Consider the following 17,591-nt stretch of genomic DNA (forward strand, 5'->3'; position numbering starts at 1 on the left):
GATTTGATGAAGGATCATGTGGGAGGTTTTTGAGAGTCGGGCCAGGCATCAGGCCAGAGCTTAATTACAATGTCCCACTGCAAAAGAGCCGGGAAGTATTAATTATCCATTTGCCCAAGAACAGAGGATGGTTAAAAACAAGCACTCAAGCTGTTTCTACATCGTTATATTTTTAGTAAAGGTTAATTCCTGACCATAGGTGGTTCTTGATAAACACAAATGAATGAATCAACCAAGAGATGGGCAGGTGGATGGTTTTGTTTTAGATTAGTGGTTCCTTGATTCAGGCAAAGACCATGTCTTCAATATTTATTGTGATATTCTCACTGCTAATGAACTTTGTTGGTACAAGTTCATGCACGAAAAAATGATTACCACTCAGAGTTCTCATGGAGGAAATGTAATATGGTGAATTTTTAAAGAAGGGTGTGAAAAGCAATTGAAAAAGCAATTTAAGACGTGAATTTGTGAAAGCATGGAATAGATACGGGACAAAGTAGAAGGAATGATACAGGAAGTATGCATATGGTTGAGAGTAACAAAGGAGGAATCAGTGGCGAGAATGGAGACTGTTACAAGGGTGACACCTCACTAAGTGAGTGTCATCTAAGTGCATGTCTGCTAAGTTGCAAACACCATCATTTTTCTCTTTTGATACACTGTAGTCTTACACCTAGGAAAAGGGGATCTCTTCAATGAAATAACACCTTTCCTCCTCCCATCTTTATCTTTAGTGTTTAAAATTAGTAAAATGTGCATAGGAAGTATGTATTTGGATTGGCCAAAAGTTGCTATTACAGAAGGCATTTTGCCCCTGACCGTGCAGAATGGAAAACCAAACTAGTTCCAGCCCAAGCTGTCAGGCCGGGATTTCGCCCTAGCCCTTCTCCAATCAATACATAGAAATGCCTGGTGCCATTGGGAGGGAGCTGCATTTAAAAAAAAAAAAAAAAATGAGTGAAGTAGGATAGCCAAAATCTTTACATTCTTTTTCTCTTCTCTGCAGCTTTCTGCCCAGGGATGGAGGGCATCCTGATAGCTCCGGATGGGCAGCTTGAGAGTGCCACCTCCCTTCCCCCTAGAATGGGATCAGGGCTACAAAAATAGCTGACCCAACAGCATAGGCTTCCGAAATGCACTGTCAGAGTTAGTGACAGGGGAGCTGCTCTACCTCTGGGGCTACAGCAGTGCAGTGAGCTTTAGTGGATCAATACTTTAGTCTTGTCATGCTAATTGCTCATTGGTTGACATTCATGATCCTTCCTTGCTCCCTCCCTATGTAAACTCTTTACAGCTGGAACAGCGAGATGCAAAAATCCCGCGCCTTCAAAGCCAGCTCCTGCAGAAGAGAGAGGGCCTGGCAGCTGAGGTATGGTACCCCCCATTTATTGCTCCCCCCCAAAAAAAGCTTCATGTGTGTCTGCATGTGGTTGCTTGATAGGGAGACGCATGAAGAAATGCCTGGGATAATGCTCCTGCAACATGTAAATGGTATTACCTTTTCATAACAAAACAGTACCGCCTCCTTTTATATACATTCCCCCCCCAAAACAAAACAGACAACAGGAACACATCCACCTGTTCTGTGAGATTTGTTGCAGCCCTTCTCTTTGGTGAATGTGTTGTTCTCCACCACTTCACAGTGAACATGTACCTGCACTGTCCTTTTTGCTCCCAGACTAGGGCATGTCAGACCAAGCTGCTGTGAGTGTGTGTGATCACGCCTACCATATTGGCTTCCTGTCCCTGGAACATCAGCTTTCCTGTCTGGCTGAGCCTGTCCCCACAACCACTGTTGCCACTGAGACCACCCCAACTCCTATCCTGTAAGCTTCAGGCCTGTGCTTCAAAGGGTTTTGTAAAGCCGTTTAGTATTAATTGATTTTTTTTCCATTTTTTTTTCTTTCTTTCCCTGGGCGGGTCAATAGCTGGATGCTTCAGGAGCAGAGGATCTATCAACTGCAGACCAAGCCTAGGGAGACGCAGACAAACCTGGAACAGTAACCCAGCCAGCTTCATTTGCTCCGATGGAACTTGGTGGCCAGACAGCAGCAAGACGAGTGGCACAAGCCATGAGGCAGGAAATCGACTCTGACCCAACCCTTGAGATCCGGTAAGTTTCCTCACTTTTGAAAAGTGAGGCAAATAATAACCAAGTATTTCTTTTCTTAAAAGGGTCGGCAGCATTTCAGCTCATTTAAGTTAATGAGCTAAAGATCAAAATAGAGAAGCCCAGAACATCTGGGAGGTTGGAGGGGTAAAGGGGGGTGAGATGGGGATTCGCGGAACATACAAGGGCTAACCAAACTCTGATCCTAAGGTGAGCCACTGCAGCCAAGCAGATGTCCTGGGCATCGATCCCTGCATCCGGTTATTGATTTCCTCTTGGGGCCAAGAATGGGGTGGACCTATGGAGGACAAGACGGGGACCGACACACTCCCGGAGGGCCAAGGAGCCCTAATCGGTGATAACAGTGTTAAGTGGTCAGCCTGGAGATGAGGTTTGTTCAGATCTATTGATCTGCACTCCCCTGGGATATAAATCCATCTGAATTTGCTTCCGTGGGTATAAATATTTATAGTTAAAATAGCCTAGGAGCCTCTTACAGGCACAAGGAGAGTGGCCCATCCCAGTATAAGGCTTGATATCAATCTGTTCCACCTCTCGACTTCGTACACTCTTTTCACTCTTTTGCATCTGTTTATGCATCTCTGTTCTCTGTTTTTGAACCCTATTTTGCTCACCGTCTGAGTGACAGACACAATGTCACAGGCTACCAGAAGCCAGGAAAAAAAAAAATCCATTCTTTCTGAACACAGCCTCCAGCTGAGGACGGAGCGCTGCCTCCCCCAGTCAATGCTACCAGTTTCGTGTGCATTCAGGAGCCTGGACTCAGAAAGGAATGGGTTACAAGTGTTTTCAGAAGGATAAGGAGATTTTTTTTAGTTGTTGCTCTGCTTTTCTTTTTATTGGGGCATCAGTGTGGATCCAGTAACAAACAGGCTTTGTGGTATAAATATGTTAACTGCTGCTGAGACCCTTCTTTGTCTGGTTTATAGTATTAAACCTAAGAGAACAACATGAAGGGCCCCACATTCTTGTTTCTCAGCACCTCATAAACCTAAGCTCACATGAAGTGAACAGAGGATTCCTTACCTAAGAGAATGGAAAAAGAGGATTCTGAGGAACTCATGGGGTAAAGGGGGAGGAGGCAGAGCCCTTGAAGGCAGCTAGCAAGACCAAGATCATGGACCAAAGCTTTCAACTAAACAGAGAATCTTATAAAGGACTGGAACCATTCAGCTTCAGTTTTTTAAAATTTGGGCTGAAGTTGGGTGGGACAGAGAATGGTTCATGAAATCAGTCACTGTGTTCCCTAAACCCTCGTCTGACTTTGTGTCCAGGGTAGTCTTAAGTTTGGGAAATTGTGACTATTTGTATCGGGTGTCTGCCTGGCTCCAGCACTTATATCTTGAACTGTGTGACCTAGTATATCTGCCCTTGGCAGGTTTCATTAATTTGTAATCTGTGCCTACAAAATTGTTTCAGGAATTCTGAATCTTACACTTCTCGGGGTGTGTGTGAATATGTATATACTATCTATGATGTGGGGCATATCCACTGGGTTTCGCTTCCCCTCATTTTAAAATATTCAGTCACTCCAATCTGTGTGTTCAATAGACGTCAGACTGTGTATATTTGTGCAGGTGTCTGTTTCAGGGGGCAGTGAATACAAGCAGGCTAGAGTAGTGTTCCACGTTTCTGTACTATTCGCATCATCTGTTGTCTTTCCCAGATGCATGTTAAACTTTGCTCCTTTTTTTCCCTTTTTATTCAGAGATGGTAGTTGCAGAATTCAAATCTAGCTCATTTGCCTCTTTTAGCACATGATTGAGAGTTACAGACTATTCCGATTGGCAGTCAATGGTCAGCATTTTGGACTCCATTTGGTTTAGATAATTGATATAGAATAAAAGTCTAATAGATTTAATCACAATAGCCTTGGCTTAAAACTGTTTCCAAGCATACTTGAGGTTTAAAAACACTTCAAATTAGAAGTGGAAGAATATTCTGGTTAGTAACTTGTATGCTTCTGCAGTAATGGAGAGAATTGGAATGCAGCTCTCTTTGTCTGATTTATATGGTGACACTCAGGATGTGAAAGGTTTATTTTACTGTAGAAATAAACTTTCAGCATTGACCTAGAGAATGGACAGCCCTGACTGGTGCTTAAATCCTTCTCTGCTAGCTTATAATAAAAAGTGTAATTAGTAAGAACAGATTTTTTTCAGAAAAGAAAATCCTGAGATCTCTCTTTCTCCCATTGTTTACAATATTTCTTGATATTGGCTTGCATTATTTCTCTGAACAAGCTTATTTGAAGAAAGTGATCTGGATTTTAGAATTAAATGTCCTCTACTAATTAAATGCATATATCCTGTGATCTTCGTACCTAAATCTACATAGCAGTACATAAATTCATAGCTGTCTTGTGCTACAGGTCTTTTTTGAAAGCTTGTTGCCAGATACAGGGAAATGGTTTTATTATGGAATCACCTATTCACTTAAGATTACAAGTTTCATTGTCTACAGTTTTGTAGAAATTTAACTCCTACATTATAGATATATTCGTATGCTACATTTTATATTATATAGACATAGATATTATTTTTCAATTCCATTTTTTAACAAGTTTTATCTTCAGTATATTTTATAATGCAAAAATAGACTATTTCATTGTTATTTTATATTCATAACACAAAATGTAATGTGATATCTCACTATTTCCATATTAATAATATATGTATTATATTTAAAATCTTACTAAGCATATTAACATACTCATCTTATCCTTAGTGAAAACTTAGAAGTTAGAGCAAGAGTCATAATCTCCATTGTATCAATAATAAAACATGCACAAAGTGACACAGATATTAGAGTTAGACTTAGAGATGTGATCTGATTCCTGCTCCAGTGCTTTTTCCACAGCACCAGCTGCTTATGTCAATGTTCTATAACATTTTAGCATATTCTGCATTCCCAGCATTTATTACAACTGTTGAATAGACTATATAACAAATGTTGGTTCAACTAAATGATACTTGGTACCCTACCCGTTTAAGAAAAGGTAGCAAATAAGTATTTCAGGTTTCTTTGGCCTTTATCACTCTACAACCTGCCGCAGTCTGATGTCATAACAGACCATTTTTGCTAGCCCTAGAAACTCTGTGTGAACTATTAATATGCTTAATAAGTTTGTTCCCCAAGAACTTGTCCCTATTAAAACATGGTGAGTATATATTACACAATATTATTCACAAAACTGTTAAGTACATGTTTTGTCTTCATACCTACCAACATTTACCTTTAAAGAAATATATAATTTGAAGCATAAAGGTAAAGTGCTTAAAATCAAGTATAAGCTGTTCTTTGTCCTGGAGTAACTTTTGCCCCTTCCCCAAATTCCTCCCTTATTCAGAATTTTTTAACCTTCACTGTGTCATGGACACCATTGCCAGTCTGCCCTAGATCTGAAGACCATGAACCCCTCTCGGAATAGTTCTTTTAAGTATATAAGATATATGGAATTACAAAGGAAACAAACGTATATAGAAGTTCAGTTATCAAGATATTAGAACCAGTTAAATACTTTGCCCAATTTCTGGTATGATAACAAGGGGACTTTTTATTAACACATTGAGGTTAATAAATAAGGTTCATAGGTGGATCTACCACTATAATTTCAAGGCAGTAATGAGCATAAGCGATATTTTGAAAAACCTATAACAATTTCTGATATGGATGTGATATGAAAATAGCTGTGATCTCTGTTAGTCATAGTGTCACTGGTTCTGTGACTATGACTGTAGTTTTCCCCTACATTTATAATTAAAGGAAATGCTAAATGTGTTTTTCAATGTTAGTGACAATCACAGTGTATGTTTTTTCCCATCCAGGGCCATAGACCCATTGGACTCTGTGCATCCCCTCAGTGGGGTACTCAGTGAAGAACTCCTACTCTAGCTAGTTTCTGTTCATTTTTCAAAACTCAACTGGAATATTGTATCTTCTCAAGAGCTTCTTCCCCCAAATGGAGTTAACACCGCTCTCCTGTGCTCCAGGAGCACTCCATATCCTCTCCAGCCTAAAACTTAACACACCATACAACCTGCTTCAACTTAATTGGCTGCTCCTCTTACAACAATACATTTTTAATGACCTTGCACAACATTTGGCATATAGCAGGGGCTCACTTGTCACTGGGAGGAGGAAGGAAAATTCAAAGAAAACCATAGACCACAGACTATGATCTTTAAAACAGAATATCAAAGTCAGGTGCTTGAATGTTTTCTTGAGTCAAATTTTCCATCAATGCTATTTTCATACCACAGGTCCATATAGATGTCCATATTGATGTCCATATAGATCTATTCTACTTCTTTTTCAGTGCAACTCTAGTCTCCTAAAATCATGATCCCATATTAATGATATAATAATGACAACATACCACTTTCAGAACTGTTTTTATTTTGGATTTTCATTAATGCTGACAAAGGAAAGGGACATATAGGCATGGAAAAAAGGGATTTCTTCATATCTTGAAATTTTTAGGACTTCATCAGTTAAACTTACAAAGCTAAGACCATTAATTTTAGGTCACATATACAATACATAAAAATTATCCCTTAAATTCTATGCACTTGAAAATTTTTATTATGCTTCTTTATAAAATAGAGCACTAATAATAAAAGGCTCCTAAGCCCTCAGCACAAATATTTTATGTAGGATAAGCAAAGATGCTTATATACAGAAAGGTATACTTCCAGTCATGTACTCAACTTCTTAATATTAATGTCACATAAAAATCAGGATTTATTCATGCATGCTGACTTAATTTTATATGTACCTCTTCCTTCCTAGTAATAAATACTTGTCATTTCTACCCAAATGAATGAATATTCACATACCAATGTGAGGCTGCATATTTTTTGACTACCAGTTGATTTTGATCTACAATGAACTTATTGCAGCACTAAATGGTAGAGATCAGAATGGAGATAAAATTGGAAAAAAAATTTATGACCATCTTTTATTGTCTACTGTCTCCTATTCAATATTTCTGTGCATCAGTGAATGTTAAACCAAAGTCTTTGATTAACAGTTCAATGACATTTGATATACCCCTATAGAATATCTTATTGAAATATATTAGTCAACCTGAAAAATTTGTTAATAAATTGAATCTGATTTATATAAATTTCTAAAATCTTAACTTGGATATAGCTTGTTTCATCTCATCATTTCATAAGATACTGGCTATGTATACTACATACGTCCTAAATGAGGTATCTGATCAGAGTCATTGGTAAGTATCCAGAAACTGATGCTAAAACATCCTTCTGGCCTACCCTTGTTTCAATATTCACAGCCATTCATTTGCTGTAGCAGAAGGGTGAAAGCAGTGCCCTTGCCACTCACATTCCTGAATGGAGTATTGGTAAAATAAAGAAATATTGGATAATGAATATAATGATAAATAATGAGAAGAAGCTCAATGGAACTATGGGTAAAAGAATTGATCTCAAAGGGTCAATCCATATTTGAGCTTCTTCCTTTTGAAGGAAGCCCTAAAGGGCCATAATTTATAGTCCTGTGATTGGGTTTCTATCTTTTTAAGGACCTTATTTATTTATTTATTTATTTATTTGCTTGCTTGCTTGTTTCTTTGAAAGCAGAGTGACAGAGAGAAAGGGAGACAGGGAAAGAGAGAGATAGAGAAAATTTCCCTCTGTTGGCTCATTCCCCTAAAGGCTGTAACAGCCAGTACTGGGCCAGGCTGAAACCAGGAGCCCAGACCTCTATATGGGTATCCCATATGGGTGGCAAAGGATCAAGTACTTGGACTGTCTTCCACTACTTTCCCAGATGCGTTAGTAGTGAGCTGGATCAGAAGCAGAGCAGCTGGTACTCAAACCAGAGCTCCAATATGAGATGCTGGCATTGCAAGTAGTAGCTTAATCCACTATACCATAATGATGGCTCCTGTATTGGATTTCTAAGGGTTCATATTTGATTGCATGCTCTTTTACCTGTTTCATGCTGCTGCTTTCTGATTTTATCATTCTTATTTTATCATTTTTCTCATTCCTATTCTCCCTGTTCTTTTGGAAAGATCTTATATTTTGAGATTACCATTAACCTAAACTTATGGGTCTCTCCTTGGGAGAAAAGTCAACCTTAATCTAAAATATGAGAAATAATTTTAAAAAGGAGGCAAATTGATTTAGATACACATAGAGAAAGACTAAGACTTTTTGCAAATAAATATAAGCATTCATAATGGAGATGATCATGTTAGTATTACAGGAAGAGTGTGATATTTCTTATCACCCTTAATTTATGCAATGCAGTACTCATCTTTCCCAGACAGAAGGGGAACTGTGGTTCTGGAAGCACAATTCCACAAGAAGAACAGAAAAGACAGCTTAACTACCATATTACTCTATATAACAAAAACTTATTTTAGAAGAAATCAGGAGAGGCCTGAGAAAATAGAATGTTTTCAGAACCATAGCTTGAAATGACATTTGCATTCAAGGGATTTGCTTTGAATTTAAAAATCAGTAGAAATTATTTTTAATAATCTGAACTTCAAAGATTATTTGTAAGTTGCAAATATTTTCTGAACAGAAAAAAACCATTTTCCCCATAATTATCATCTCCTGAAATTTAACCTTTGTGCCTAATAGCACAGTGGATCAAATGTGAAGAGAAGAGAGCTGAAAGGATGTGGAAGATAATGAAGCCAAGAGTCAGAGGCAGCTTTGGGGATGGATATAGGACAAATCATTCCAGACAAATGTGATCACATTACGAGATTAATGGATGAAGGGAATGCACTAGAGGTAATATATATGGATTTTACGAAAGCATTTGATACACTGATCCATGAATTTCCACTTGCAAAATTAATTCAAATTGGGTAGAATATGTGCACAGTCACATAGATTGAAAATTGGCTGAAGGACCATAAACAAAGAGCAGAGACAAATGTTGCTCCCTCACATTTAGGTGGAAGACAATGTTCACTGCATTCGTGAGGACTAATGTCCACCTTGGTATTATATAACCACTTCACTAATGGTCTAGGAAAGGGGGAAAAATTCTTGGACTTTGACATGGGAGGTATTATAAACCAAGTGTGATTAGAGCACAAGAAAATAGTTAAAAATAATAGTAGAAAGCAAAACTAAATAAACGCGATTAAAAAGGACTAATAGAACAATGGAATACTAGAAAAATAGTTATGTATAATTTTCACTTTAATTGCCAAAACTATGATTGGTAAAAGTGCATTTAAAAATCATGCTATCAAATGGTGATGTTTTTATTTAGTTGAAATCTAACATGCTGTTCCCTATGTGCTCCAAATTTAAATTTAAATTTGTCCAAATAAATTCTTAGAAAAGCTGAAGAATCTAAAGGAATTGATTTATAAAGAAAGAATTTAGTTATATCTACTTAAATGGATAACTGTTGAGGTATCAATAATTTACCCAATTTCTCCCAATATGTGATAAACACAGGACAGATAATCATCTTAAGAGAACCTTGGTTTATTATAGGGATCTTTCCCAAATTCCAGGCCAATTAATATTATTTCTGATTTTGTTATTTAAATTTATGAAATCATATAAAGTTTTATTTTTTAGAACCAGAATGAACTAATAAAAAGTAGACTAGATATATTTATATTTTCCTTTTACAAAGAGCAGGATCGTATTTATAATCAAAGCCTTTTCACGTTTACCATGTCATCCAGTCTTCTTGACCACCCTGTCAGGGAGGTATCATCCCTGAAATTACAGTTGAGAAAACAGGCTCGGGAGAACAAGTGACCCGCCCAACACAATGCTGTTAACAAATAACAGTCATTATTAAAGCCCCAGTTTTGTGGATACCTAGTCTTGAGGTCTTTTTAAACACTGTTTCTCGTGTGTGCCATGAAAGATATATACCAGATTTGTAAGCCATGAACCAGATATATAGATATAGATATAGATATAGATATAGGTATAGATATAGATATAGATATAGATATAGATACACACACACCAGATATATAGGTCATATACTAGGGTCTAACCTTGACTTTGCTTATCCTATACTGAATTAGATATAGAAATGGAAATGATCTAACATTATATCTGTGACACAGAAGGCACTTAATACTATTTAGCTGCTTTTCTTTGCTTTTACCCTATTTATAAGTTCTTCCTTCAGCAAACAGTTATCAGGCACCTGGTGGGTGCTGGGCACTGCCCAGCTCTGTAGGTCAGTCATTTTAGTTCTTCTTCAGTTCAGGGCTTCCAACTTAGACCAGAAGCTCCATGACAGAGGATCCCTATTGGCCCCAGTGTCTCCAGGACCTGGCACATACTCACATAACAGCTTGGTGAGTTAGAGAAAAAATGTCTGGCCTCATGCCTCCACTCTTCCCTTGAGCTTTGGCCAAGTTAAAGCCTCATGTGCCCACTTCCTTCCTTCCTTCACATAATATCAAATGAAATGAACAGTGTGCCTCTGAATAGCCTGAAAGAGTAGGGGGAATGTCCTGAACAGAGGCATAAGGAAGCTAGATGATGAGTGTGCTTCTCGAGATTTTTGTTTTATTCTTGGATTTCGCCAAATCACTCCTAAAGTCTCTATTGCCATAACTCATAACAAGTACCACACTATAGTATTTTGCTGCTGGGTCACCCTTTGTCTAAGGGGAAGGGCCAGACCTTCAACTTCTCCTGTGCTTGTACATAGAAAACTCTGTAGAGGGGCTGCAGGAGCCCATGATTTGCAGCTTTTGGGGAGCATCTTTTCCTGCAAATCTGGAAGGAGATTTGAGTAGGGAAAGCTTAGATTATAGAAAAGTTTGGAGCTCCTTTAGTGAGTATGCCCCGTTCCCACCAAACAAAGGCAAATGTGGACATTCTGCTTGAGAATATTTTACTTCAAAGATATATCCATCCACAATTGAATTAGTATATTATTTTCAAAAAGAATAATTTTGTTATTTCCAACACTCTTCCCAGCATTGGGCTTATTGCAGTTGAGTGGGTGCACCTGAAGTCCTCAGTGCAGTGTCAGGTGTAATTTAGCACTGGGAGATGAATTATGGGATTGCCCTTTAGGAAAAGGCTGGGAGCTCAGCCCTGCCTGTCAAATAGGTCTCTGCCTTATGGCAAACTCTGCAGGTGAATGAATCAGTATTTGGCATATCAGCGTTTCATAGAGCCCCCATGCTAATGTCTTTTTGAAATGAAACCGAGAAAGCTGTTAACCTCAGTTGGCCGGGTGTCCCCTCTGTGACCGGGATAAATCATCAATGCAGAGGCTGAGAACTCTGCTGGTACTGCTCTGCAGAATGAAAGCCGAGGCTGTGGGGGATCTGATGGGAGGAGCCTTCAAATATCAGAAAACTGAATAAGGATTTTTCTCTCACTTAAAGAAGAAATAGATATTACTTCTTGCTTCCTGATTCAGCTATTATAAAAGCATTTTGAATAATTTTATTTAAATATGTATCACATCAAATACCATGTTCAAATAGGTATCATATGTGCCTGTTCTTTTTTTTCAAGCCCTTGATCTCTCATATAAACGTGAGTGTGTATATACCATACACAAAGAGGCTTTAAGAATTCATGGAAAACAGAATTAATTTTATTTGCTGTAAAAATTTATTTAAAGTCCATGCATTTTTTTTTGCAGGGATAGTAAAGCAAAGTTTATTAAAGTACATTCCAAGAGAGGAATGGGCCAGTTGAGTGAGAACATCAGCCTCTTTCTTCCAGGTTTGGGGCTTTTATCCCTAAAACATGAGGGATGTTGACTAGCTATGTGGTTGTAATGCTCATAATTGTCATTTTTATTAAATTTATTTCTTAAGGAATACAAATTTTATGTACAACTTTAGGAATATAGTTATTCTTCCCACCATACCCGCCCTCCCACCCAGACTCCTACCCCTCCTCCTTCTCCTCCTCCTCCTCTCCCCTTGCCAGTCCCATTCTCCATTAAGATTCATTTTCACTTAACGTACACAGGAAACCAACTCTATACTAAGTAAAGATTTCAACAATTTGCACACACACACATACACACACAAAAGTGTTCGAGAACTAGTTTTACAGTTAACTCTTGTAATACAACTCATTGAGGACAAAGGTCCTGCATGGGGAATTAGTGCCCAGTGACTCCTGTTGTTAATTTAACAGTTAGTACTCTTATGTATGACATCAGTGACCACCACTTGACATGAGCTCTTGACATGAGCTGTCTAGGGTATGAAAGCCTTTTGAGTAGACAAACTCCATCAGTATTTGGACAAGACCATAAGCAAATTGCAAGTTCTCTCCTCCCTTTAGAGAAAAGTACATCCTTCTTTGATGGCCACTTCTTTCCACTGAGGTCTCACTCACAGAGATCCTTCATGTAGAACATTTTTTTGCCACAGTGTCTTGGTTTTTCATGCCTGAAATGCTCTCACAGCCTTTTCAGCCACCCAGAAAGCTTCAAGGCCTGATTTATCCTATCTAATATTATTACCAGGCTCTTGATCCTATTTATATGATCACTTTAACACTTACTCCTATCTATATGTTCAATTTAACACATTGTATGATCACTTTAACAATTAAGATGGCATTTTTACCACCAAGCTTAATGGGATTTGGAGTCCCATGTCAAGTTTTTAAATGGTACCCTTAGAAGTAAGTTCATAGGAATGTACACAGAACTATACAGCTTTACAAACTTCCTCCTCCCTCTCTTATTACCACACTAAGGTCTATTTTCTTTTCTTTTTTTTCTTTTTTTTTTTTTTTGACAGAGTGGACAGTGGAGAGAGAGTCAGAGAGAAAGGTCTTCCTTTTTGCCGTTGGTTTACCCTCCAATGGCCGCCACAGTAGGCACACTGCGGCCGGCGCACCACGCTGTTCCGATAGCAGGAGCCGGGTGCTTCTCCCGGTCTCCCATGGGGTGCAGGGCCCAAGCACTTGGGCCATCCTCCACTGCACTCCCAGGCCACAGCAGAGAGCTGGCCTGGAAGAGGGGCAACCGGGACAGGATCAGTGCCCCGACTGGGACTAGAACCCGGTGTGCCGGCGCCACAAGGCGGAGGATTAGCCTATTGAGCCACGGCGCCAGCCACTAAGATCTATTTTCAATTGAATTTACACACATATGATTAACTCTGTTTTTTACTAAGATCTATTTTAAATTGAATTTATACACATATGATTAACTATGTTAAGTATGGTATGAAGAAAAAAATGGGGGAAAAAAAACCTGTTCCTCAATAGTCAAGACAAGGGCAGCTTAAGTCATCCCTTCTCAAAGTGTCAATTTCACTTCTACAGAGTTCATTTTAGGTGCTCTATTAGTTCTCACAGATCAGGGAGAACATATGGTATTTGTCCCTTTGGGACTGGCTTTTTTCACTAAGTATGATGTTATCCAGATTTATTCATTTTGTTGCAAATGACCAGCTTTCATTTTTTTACCACTGTGTAGAATTCAATAGTGTACATATCACATAATTTCTTAATCCAGTGCTCAGTTGATGGGAACTTAGGTTGATTCCATGTCTTAGCTATTGTGAATTGAGCTGCAGTAAACCGGAGGTGGGTGGGGGGGGGTTGCAGATAACTTGTTTGTTTACTGATTTCATTTCCCTTGGGTAAATTCCCAGGAGTGGGATGGCTGGGTTATATGGTATGTCTATATTCAGATTTTTGATGTATATCCATACTATCTTCCATAGTGGCTTTACCACTTTACATTCCCACCAACAATGGATTAGGATACCTTATTCCCGATATCATCACCAGCATTTGTTCTTTGTTGATTTCTGTATGAAAGTGATTCTAACTGGGGTGGGGTGAAACCTAATTTTGATTTCAATTTGCATTTCCCTGACAGCTAGTGATCCTGAACATTTTTTCATGTATCTGTTGGCCATTTGTATTTCCTCTTTTGAAAAATGTCTGTTTAAGTCCTTTGCCCATCTCTCAATTGGATTGTTTGTTTTGTTGTGGTGGAGTTTCATGATCTCTTTGTATATTTTGGTTGTTAATCCTTTATCAGTTGCATACCTTGCAAATAATTTCTCCAATTCTGTCAGTTGGCTCTTCACTTTGCTGAGTGTTTCTTTTGCAGTGCGGAAGCTTCTCAATTTGATACAATCCCCATTTGTCAATTTTGGCTTTGATTGCCTGTACCTCTGGGGTCTTTTCAATGAAGTTTTTGCCTATGTCAATGTCTTGCAGTTTCCCCAATGCTCTCTAATAATTTGATGGTGTCAGGTCATAGATTTAGATATTTAATCCATGTTGAGTGGATATTTCTGTAAGGTAGGGTTTTTTTTTATTTATTTATTCATTTATTTATTTGAAAGGCAGAGTTACAAAGAGGCAATGCTGAGAGAGAGAGATATATTCCATTCCCTGGATCACACCCAGATGGCCCCAATGGCTGGAGCTATGCCAATCCAAAGCCTGGAGCCAGGAGCTTCTTCCAGGTCTCCCACATGGATGCAGGGGCCCAAGGACTTAGGCAATCTTGTACTGCTTTCCCAAGTCGTAACAGAGAGCTGGATGGATCGGAAGTGGAGCAGCCAGGATTCGAACTAGTGCCCACATGGGATGCCAGCACTGCAAGCTGCAGCTTTACCCACTATGCCACAACACCAGCTCCTAATGTAGGGTTCTTGCTTCATATTTCTGCATATGGAAATCCAGTTTCCCCAACACTATTTGTTGAAGAGACTGTCTTTGCTCCAGGGATTGATTTTAGCTCCTTGGTCAAATATAAATTGGTTGTAGATGTTTGCATTTATTTCTGGGGTTTCTGTTCCAATACAATCCCATCAAGGTTGCATGTACCAATGACATTTCACTAGTCCAAGTGATCAGTTTCAGTTCACAATTGATCACACTGATAGGTCTAAGAGTCAAAGGGATCACACAAACAAGACTAGTGTCTGCGAACACTAACTGATAAAATCAAAAAGGGAGAGAACAATCCATCATGGGAAGCGGAATACACAGCAGACTCATAGAATGGCAGATGTCCTAAATAGCACTCTGGCCTCAGAATCAGCCCTTAAGGCATTAAGATCTGGCTGAAGAGCCCATGAGAGTATTTTAGGCATGGAAAGCCAAGACACTCTGGAAGAAAAAAAAAAAAAAAAGAAGACCTAAATGAAATATCTCCGTGAGTGAGATCCCAGTAGAAAGAACAGGCCATCAAAGAAGGGGGTACCTTTCTCTGAAGGGAGGAGAGAATTTCCACTTTGACTATGACCCTGTCAGAATAAGATTGAAGTCGGCGAACTCAAGAGGCTTCCATAGCCTTGGAAACTCATGACTAGAGCCTAGGGAGATTCTGTCGCCATAAATAAGAGTGTCAAATTGTTAAGTCAACAACAGGAGTCACTGTGTAATTACTCCTCATGTAGGATCTGTCCTTAATGTGTTGTCCAATGTGAATTAATGCTATAACTAGTACTCAAACAGTACTTTACACTTTATGTTCTGTGTGGGTGCAAACTGATGAAATCTTTACTTAATATATACTGAATCGATCTTCTGTATATAAAGATAATTGAAAATGAATCTTGATGTGAATGGAATGGGAGAAGGAGAGGGAGATGGAAGGGGTGCGAGTGGGAGGAAAATTATGGGGGGAGAAAACCAATGTAATCCATAAACTGTACTTTGGAAATTTATATTTACTAAATAAAAAAGGGGGAAAAAAGATATACAACACAGTGTATGGTCATGAGGACAGAGAGGCAGAAAGACAGAGAGAGAGAGAGAGAGAGAGTCTTATCTTCAGGTTCACTCCTCAAATGCAAGCAATGCTTGGGGCTGGGCCAGGTTAAAAAAAAAAAGGATAAAGTATTAAATTGTACATCAACAGTCAGAACAAGGGCTGATCAAGTCACTGTTTCTCATAGTGTCCCTTTCACTTCAACAGGTTTCCTTTTTTGTGGTTGGTTAGTTGTCACCAATCAGGGAGAACATATGATATCTGTCCCTTTGGGACTGGCTTAATTCACTCAGCATGATGTTTTCCAGATTCCTCCATTTTGTTGCAAATGACCAGGTTTCATTGTTTTTGACTGCTGTATAGTATTCTATAGAGTACATGTCCCATACTTTCTAGTTTTCTGATTTCTTCTTCTTGTTTTTGGTTTGACTGTATAATTTCCTGTGCTTTATCTTCAAAGTCCAATATTCTTTCTTCTGCTTCACCAATTCCATTGCTAAGACTTTTCACTGCATTTTTTATTTGTTCTATTGAATTCTCCATTGTATTTTTACTTCCTTTTAAGATCTCAATTTCATGGGAGAAATTTTCTTCCACGTCCTGTACAAATTTCAGTAGTTCATGCATTTGCTCCTGATTTTTTCAGCATTTCTGGAGATACTTGTTGGTTTCTTCCTTTTTTTTATTTTGCTGTAGCAGCTTTTATCTTTGTACTATGACTGTAGATAAGTGGAGTCTACTTTCAGTGAATATCTAAAGGGTTGTAGTGAGTGTGGCCAGGGAGCTCTGTTCAGTTCTCTAGGGTGAAGGGCATGTCTATGGTGACACATCCAGGTTTAGTGTGGTAAATATCCTTTTTTTTAAATCAGAAGGAAATTTTATTCTGTTCAGCTGAGCTCCTCTCCTTTAAGGAGACCTTTAAGGAGCTCCTCTCCTTTAAGGAGACCAGTGCCTGAGCACCAGCCCCAGTGGTTATAATATTCATCCACTCTGCCCCAAAAATGGACCACACAAAGGATCTGTGGAATCCTCAGTGTAAATTCAGATTCCCTAGCAATGTCTCTCATCAGGTAACCAGGAAGCCCTGAGCATCTGGAGTCTCCCACTATGACTTCCCAAAGTCCCAGCCACACTGTGAGTCCTCTCACACAGCCTCAATTTTTTTCACAGTCTAGCACAGAAGCCTCCCACAGTCATGAGCTCCCAACCCCCTGTTAATTCTCCCCACCAGAGTCAGGAGTCTTCACTTGGCTGGTTGCTGGGCCTGGACACCAGTTGGCCCAGCTTTATGTGTGTCCAAAATGGCTTATTACAGGATGCTGTTGTAAAATAACTGGGGAGAGAGAAACGTGTCCCTCCTTTTTTTTCTCTTCTAGTTTGTCAGGTACCCTATCCTCCATGGAGCTCCAAGCTGGGTTCCCTCTAGGCTCTTCCTGCAGCTTTATTGCCAATGGTTTGGGCTGCTGCAATCTGGTCTCACCTCACTCTGCAACACTGGTGTGTAGGCTCTGGGCTGCTGGAGTCCTGAGTTGTGGGCATCCACACCCTCCACGTAGGTCCACTGTGTCCCTCTAATTTGTGAAGAGTTTCCTCTGCTGTTTTCTCCCTAACTCTTCCCCAAGACTGCACTCTCTCCACTTTTTTTTTTTTTTTAACTATCTTCCGGACTAGAGCAGTAAGCTCCCTCCCTACTCTGCCATTTTGGAACTCCCATGCATTGTTTTTTAATAATATATATTTCCCTGAACTACCAGGGTAGTTA

General features: G+C 39.1%; 1 long non-coding RNA gene across 1 annotated transcript in view; it reads left to right on the forward strand.

Annotated features, from left to right (window-relative positions):
- The first annotated feature begins 1,290 nt into the window (after nucleotides 1-1,290).
- Nucleotides 1,291-17,591, forward strand: part of LOC133748553 (uncharacterized) — a 115,424-nt gene continuing 99,123 nt past the window's right edge. The window contains exons 1-2 of the long non-coding RNA XR_009864467.1: nucleotides 1,291-1,369; nucleotides 1,929-2,113. This is a non-coding gene — a long non-coding RNA (uncharacterized LOC133748553). The remainder of the gene's footprint in view (nucleotides 1,370-1,928; nucleotides 2,114-17,591) is intronic.

This window comes from Lepus europaeus, chromosome 19 (assembly GCF_033115175.1).
Source record: "Lepus europaeus isolate LE1 chromosome 19, mLepTim1.pri, whole genome shotgun sequence".
Lineage (NCBI taxonomy): Eukaryota > Metazoa > Chordata > Mammalia > Lagomorpha > Leporidae > Lepus > Lepus europaeus.